Below are 8046 nucleotides of genomic sequence, written 5' to 3'. Positions count from 1 at the left end.
TCTAAAGTACATATCTACTCTTGTTATAAGTATTCATATCCATTAAAAGTAAGGTGGCGCTTCACCTGATTTATTCACTTCAATACTCCGATTTTTACTCAGTTTTCACTTGTGGGTCCACGTAGTGGAACGCTGTAGGTTTTAATTGTTTTGTGCTGCAACACAGACAATAATAACATCATTGCGTTATTTAAAGGGCATGCAGACACTCATCCAAATTGAATTAGGAAAACACTCGATATAACTATCTACTTACTGGATGTATTTTCTAATTATCCTGACATTGGTTCTTATACTGGCAGCTGGGGGTACGTGACGCTTCTCCCTCAATGCTCCTCACCTATTTTTTTACAGAAAGGAAATAAAGGCGCTCATATTAGCGCCGCTAGCATTTGTCTCGTATTTAAAGCGTGGTATAACCACACCGGTGTCTATAAATGTTGGCGACAACTATTACTCTCGGCGAACAATGCGGTCTCACCTTGTGGCCTTAAAATCATCAGTTCCATGCAAGGTGACGGAGGTCCGTGCTACTCCTCCCTTAATGTTCGTCACCTATTTTTAAGACAAAGAAAATAGACGCGCTCGTATTAGCGCCACTGGCATGTTTTCTCATATCTGACGTGTGATCTAAACATCACCATCTCAGTCGAATGCTGACGGAGAGTATTTGGCTAGCCTAGCAATCTCACCTTGTGGCCTCAAACAGTCGGCTTCGTACGCGGAAGTGCTTCTCTAGTCGCTTCCCTAATTCTTGTAAAAGGTGTCTGCTTATTTGTGCGTAAAGACATCGACCCTGATTGGTTGGATTTTACACGTGGTCCGTAGCCCATGTGATATTGATGTTACCAACGGGGTTTTTTTATAAAAGAAAACTTTATCGCTAGGTTTATTGAGAACCCTGATTACTGGCGATATTTTTCCATATAATTGCCGTATTATGTATATACCATTCGATCAACTCATGGTATGCTGTTGATTCCAATTCACGATGTGAGTTAGGTGCATATTCGACCAACCGAATGGAATATTCTCCTAAATGGAGACATCATGATGACATGCATTATGACAGACTTATCAATTCTTACTTAACATGACTCTACATTGTCGATTATATTGTTACAGTATCACCAAATAGCATCAAATCATTATACTGGTATTCTGTACAATCATCTCATCTACACTTGGTCGTTTTACATATACTAACCCCTGTCTAGTATACATTTAAATATCACCAGGTCAACATAATGGTTTTGATACAATTCAAACCATTATCTATTGATCTTATTTTACATCATGTGTTGTATATCTACATATTAAACTTCACCATTTAACAGGGATGGAAGGTTTTATACAAATACAATAACAACAATCATCATTTCAAAGATGTTACTAGGATGCCGTATGTTGTTCTTGTGGTATCAGATTTTTTGTAAATTCTCCTCACTTATACCCAACATGTTGTGCCCAAAAGAAAGCCACCATTCAAATGCTGTTAAAGTGAGGGTTATAATAATCTCTTTCTCAAAATAACACAAGAACAAACGTAATCTCAGCAAAATCTATAGTATACTGGATCAATACAAAAAGGAAATGCTGTTTATTAGATCTGCCAGTTCTTTTACGGACCAATGATACTCATCCAGTCCTCTTTTGAATTAAGACCTCTCTCCACAGTATTAAAAAAACATATGAACCATTGTTCCCTCTTTTTTCTCTTGATGTTCAAGTCACCCCCTCTTCTGTTTACTGTCACTTTTTCCAGAATAAACCACCGGATTGAATCCCAATTGTGGTTTGGTCTAGAAAGTGATCTGTTAAGGGGGCATTGGTTTTTTTAGTTTTAATTGCAGATTTGTGCTCCAACAGGCGGATTCGTAGTTCCCTACTGGTTTCTCCCACGTACGCCAGGCCGCAGGGACAAATTAAAAAATAAACTACATTCCTGCTTCTACAGTTGTTAAAGCTGCTGGCCCAAATTGTTTTGTTGTTGTGGGTAAGGTTTTTCGCCTCAAGGCATTGGGGGCAAATGGAACAAGTTCCACATTTGTAATTGCCTATAGCTTTATCTCCCTTCATGGTGGTTTGGGATTCTTGTTTATTTTCATATGTCCTTACCAATGCATTACGTAAGGTTTTGTTACGTCTGAATGAGAACAATGGCTTCTCAAGTGGAGTTTCTGATCCATAGTTCAATATCTTCCAATTTTTATTGACTATGTTTTTGATCCGATTGCTAAGATTGGAGAATTGGGAAACGAAAACTACACGTCCTGTTACTTTGTCATTATTTTTATTCTTATTTTTCTCCAACAAATGGTCGCGATTATAAAATCTCGCTCTTTTGAAGGAGTGTTTGATTAATTTCTTGGGGTAGCCTCTTGCAGCTAATTTTTTCTTCAATAATTCAGAAGTAATCAGGGTTCTCAATAAACCTAGCGATAAAGTTTTCTTTTATAAAAAAAACCCCGTTGGTAACATCAATATCACATGGGCTACAGACCACGTGTAAAATCCAACCAATCAGGGTCGATGTCTTTACGCACAAATAAGCAGACACCTTTTACAAGAATTAGGGAAGCGACTAGAGAAGCACTTCCGCGTACGAAGCCGACTGTTTGAGGCCACAAGGTGAGATTGCTAGGCTAGCCAAATACTCTCCGTCAGCATTCGACTGAGATGGTGATGTTTAGATCACACGTCAGATATGAGAAAACATGCCAGTGGCGCTAATACGAGCGCGTCTATTTTCTTTTGTCTTAAAAATAGGTGACGAACATTAAGGGAGGAGTAGCACGGACCTCCGTCACCTTGCATGGAACTGATGATTTTAAGGCCACAAGGTGAGACCGCATTGTTCGCCGAGAGTAATAGTTGTCGCCAACATTTATAGACACCGGTGTGGTTATACCACGCTTTAAATACGAGACAAATGCTAGCGGCGCTAATATGAGCGCCTTTATTTCCTTTCTATAAAAAAATAGGTGAGGAGCATTGAGGGAGAAGCGTCACGTACCCCCAGCTGCCAGTATAAGAACCAATGTCAGGATAATTAGAAAATACATCCAGTAAGTAGATAGTTATATCGAGTATTTTCCTAATTCAATTTGGATGAGTGTCTGCATGCCCTTTAAATAACGCAATGATGTTATTATTGTCTGTGTTGCAGCACAAAACAATTAAAACCTACAGCGTTCCACTACGTGGACCCACAAGTGAAAACTGAGTAAAAATCGGAGTATTGAAGTGAATAAATCAGGTGAAGCGCCACCTTACTTTTAATGGATATGAATACTTATAACAAGAGTAGATATGTACTTTAGAATATACTCTTTAAAGAGAGTTAACTAGAGACAACAATATGAGCTCCCTGTAAACACTTATTATAAAGATGAGTCTAATAGAACTTATTTCCTTTATGTAGGTCCCTGTACAATAGAAGAGGACCTGAAGCCTATCACCTGTCTTGATAAAGATGGAATTATAAGAATAACCATCGAAACGCGTCGACGCATCTAAAAAACGCAATCCAAGGGAGAACTGTGGTTGACTGCTAGTAGATATAACGGTGCATACATATCACCAACCATAGTCTTATATATAAGACCCGTTAGGATGCGTAATTTATAACAAAGTGTATTGTCTTCCATTTTCTTCTGTTATGCGGGCTCATAACAGGTTGTGAATTATATCAATGTGAAAATCTGTATATGGTATTTTTTGTGTTTTTAAGTTTATGTAAATGTACAATTGATTTTATGAATTTCACGTATACTTTTTAAAAAATAAATGTAATGAACATTTGATGCCTTTTCATATTAATGAGTGTTATATTTATAAGTGTTGTACCATTGTGTCATAGCGTAGGGATCGTGTTTTCTTAAGTAATCATAATGAACCACAGCCGACACGTGTTTCACTTCTGGAAAATATGCTGTGGTGCTTTCGCAAAGCAAACGTTCAATTTCTAAGTTTTGTCTGAAACTGGCAGCAAACGTTGTATCTGTCACCTAAAAGAAGTGCCACTGGAATTATGCGGCAGTTGAGTACCAAATTATGCAGCTTGCTTGGCTAAATTGGCGGCAAGAAAAGGGAAGTTATGTGGCATAATTCGTCACTTTTTTTATTATTTTACTTTCATTGTTTTGAAATGTATACATATGGTAGTAATGTCTGGGCAAAGATTCCACCTTAGTAATACCAGTTTAATAACCAAATACAGAAAAAAGCAACTTAAAAATGACCAGTTACCCCACGGCGAAGGGCCTTCCACATGCACAAGCACATGTCACCATGTTTTTAGTAATGTTTGATCCGTTTGAGCAAGAAACATCTTTTTTTCTAAAATCTACAGATTATGTGGCAAATTTTGGATTGTGTGGCAAATGCAGTAAATCCATAATTTGGCAAGAAAAAAAGCAGAGGCGGCACAATCGTATAATTCCAGTGGCCCTGCCTACACCTAAGCGTGCATGTAAATGCAGTCTAAGAGCTATGGAAACTTCTTGTGTGGCAGACAACTGCATTGCCTGGATAAAACAGCCATTTAAATCGGACAATATAAAATGACTAATACCTGTAGGATAGTTCCACTCCAGCATCAACAACATGGGGTCACCACGTCATTTTGATAAAAACAGTGCCGCCTATATTCATTTCTGTAAAAAAAAGTCTTCAGCAATGCAAAATCACTCTAACAGTTGTAGGTCATTGCTAGGGGTGGGGGTTATCGTGTACTTCCGTGTAGCGTAATCTTGCGTAATTACCTAAGCATTCCGCAAGATTGCTCTTGAATTTACCCAAGAAGAGTAATTCTGAATTTAGCACTATTTCTTAGCGCAAAAGTACCCCTTACGTCTAAAATGCACATGAGGGATACATTTTGGCTACGAAATAGCGCTCATTGAAACAGAACACAAATAGTGAGGGCGAGCGTCTGCTGACGCTCGCTACATGTGCTCTTGGGGTACGATTTTCCCCCCACTTCCTACCAGCATTTAGCACTATTTTCTTAGCGCAAAATGCCCTCCTCACCCCCAGTCCAAAATGGATGCAAGGATGTATTTTACGTGAAGAATACGATCTAAGGGGCATATCAGCAAGGGCCGGCGATAATTATCGCTCAGCGCTCTTAGTGTGAGGATAATTATCGCCGGCCGACTCTGAATTTTATCGCGGAGATAGCGGGCTATCAGCAACGCTTATCTCCAAAGCGATAAAATTCAGAGCGCAAGCTTCCAATTGTGAGATTATCGCTGGAAATACAGCGATAATCCCACAAGGTTTGGCGATAGCTTGCTGATAGTGATAGACATACTTAGCCATGATATCCCCCTTACATAGGATATCATGGCTAAGTCAGAAAAATACCAGACGTAAAAAAGCAGCATTAACCGCGGTTAGCACTGCTTTTTTTTAATCTCTAACAGGGTTAGCGATATCCTTGATAATAGGAGAAATGTCACTTAACGACATTTCTCCTATTTTACTCTGAAACGCCCCCTTTGCATCTCATTAGAGATGCAAGGGGAAGCGTAGAGTAAAAGGGTGCTAACATGCGAATTTGCGTGTTAGCACCCTGTTGCTGATAGGGCGCTAGTTTTATCTCTGCTTTTTTGGTTTTTAAAGCAAAAAAAGCAGAGATAAAGCCCTTGTTGGTATGCCCCTTAATGCAGCAGAGCGAGCAGCTGCTCGCACGCGCGATAAGTGCTCTTGCGGTGTCATTTTTCTCCCCCCAAATTACTCTTAATTACGTAAGTAGCAGTACCTGTGAAATTATGATTCCATGTCAAAGAGTAACGTAGAATTAATAAAATGACTCTGATTACTCCGGCGTAGTTTAAATTCTCCTCAGGCCTAGACGCATCAGGACTGCTCACCCACCCCAACCCTCCCCAGCAAACCACCCCACTTTTTCCTGAATGCAGTCCCCATTCCAACAGGTGTAAAGCATGTAACATAGCTCAGTGGACTAATGTTGTTATTGGGGCGATCTTTGTGTATCCTGAAAGTATCATGTTCGACTCATTTGTGGCCAACTCAGCCATTCATTCTTCCGAGGTCATAACCTAAGTATCAGTGAGTTTGGTAGTAATTAACATCTGTCATCAGCGCCCAGATCCGAGTCAAATCATGTGCACTATGTAGTTGTACTCATTAGTCCGATTGTAAGTGCAGGCGTACAGCACCTTCTCGAGAGAGGCAATCACTCAAGCGGTCATCACTTCAAAGTGGTAAAGGAGGGGGTGACGGGGTCGGAATCAAGATGTGGGTTTGTGGAAAAAACACTGGATGGCCACAGCAGAGTGTTTGCGCCCCGGAACCACAACGCTTTGTTTTCCAAAATTGCGAGTTTTTCGACACTTTAACTCCCCCCTTTCTCCTCATTAATTCCTCTTTTGAAGTTTCCTTCCTCTTGGTGAATTGTGAATTTTAGGTCTCGCCTGAGAGCGCTTTAGCGCTGCTCTCGCGAGAGCTTTTGTAAATGGGGGATCTGGAAGTGCAAACGAGTGCTTTCAGGCCTCCAAATACAGTGCATGTGCGCCGGGCGCGCGCACCATTTGGCAGCCTGCACACCATTTGCTTTCACTTTCACGGCTGCTTTGATGTTTGATTGCGATCGCGATCACTTTCACTTTTGCGGCCGCACGGCGGCTTGTTCTGTTTCCTTGTTTGTAACAGCTCTTCGCTCATTCAGCGCGGCACCTCAATTCAACTTATTGTTCTTCTTTGACAGAACAGTTTGCACATCCTTTGTTATGCACAGTTGAAAATGGGACGTTTTCGTTTGCATCCTCCTGGTCCTTCATTGGGGTTTGCGCGAGGGAAAAGAATGCGGTGAAAACTCAGTGCAGTTGAGTGGGTTAAAACTATTAAATTACTCGCCCCTTAAAATAAATTGCATTTTGGATGTTCAGCACGCAAAGAAAGATCACAATTTCCCACTGTGCCATTTTAGTATTATTATTCAGCCAAACCCATGCTACTCGTGCGTTGACCTCTTTAAGCTGAAAGGCTGACATGGTCCTTTTGGGATGTGTAACCTTACCTACAGTCACTGTATATAGCGGGCGCAGACACAACAATTTCGTACTGCCTTCAAAGCATTTTGAGAGCGCGTTTAGTGAAAATGAATGCTTTCTAGGCTGTCAATGGAGACACAAATAGAGGCTGTTAAAGTAAAAGAGATTTTTTGGGAAGAATATGGAGAACGGTTCCCTCTAAAAAAGCAACGTGTTGGCAGCGATTCACGACGTTGCTGGGACAGACGATGCCTCCCCAAGATGGGCTGGAAACTGCGGTTTGCTGCTGCCTGCGATGCTTACCAGCCCCCTGCAGGTGAACAGCATCTCCTGCAAGTGTTGCAGCAAAAGAATCCCCCCTTTGCATCTTGGCCCATGCTTCTCCGAGGACTGTTTGAGCTGTGCTCTGGAGAAAATAAATCTGGATGTGTTCCATGTTCTTCTGTCTGATAACAGAAAATGTTTTAATTCGTATTGATGACACTTTCCTTTTTTTCGAGAGAATTTACTTCTGACAGTTTTGAAAAAGCCACAACGTGCGTTTCTACATTAGGGTAATGAATTCAAAATTCAAATATCCTTCATTTTCTAATACCTTGAAATAAATAGGTGAACATCCTTACTGGTTTCGTATATGACTGCCGCAAACGTGTGACCCTCCACAACTATCAATTTATGTATTTTCTTAAAGTAGAAGTAATTACAATTAAAAACAGTTGAGGTCTATCGGCATTGCCAATGCTGGTTGCTTACATTATTTTCTCTTCCATTATTACTGCAGGCAGATCGGTCCCTGGCCAGCACTGTGGTGTCTATAAATCACTTAAAGTCATATCACGGACTACCCAAACGCCATGCGATGCCATACGAGGGACTGATTGTGCGCTAGAGCAGTGCCAAAGAATAACTCAGTATTCAGAGAAATATCTGAGATCTTCACTTTACATACAACGACGAAGTGCACAATTTGAAGATCTTACATATTTATCTGAATACTTAGCGCACAATCAGTCACTCCAACGGC

The sequence above is a fragment of the Triturus cristatus genome, unplaced genomic scaffold (assembly GCF_964204655.1).
Source record: "Triturus cristatus unplaced genomic scaffold, aTriCri1.1 SCAFFOLD_752, whole genome shotgun sequence".
In the NCBI taxonomy this organism is placed as follows: Eukaryota; Metazoa; Chordata; class Amphibia; order Caudata; family Salamandridae; genus Triturus; species Triturus cristatus.
The sequence above is the reverse complement of the archived record's forward strand: the minus strand, read 5'-3'. Positions refer to the sequence as shown.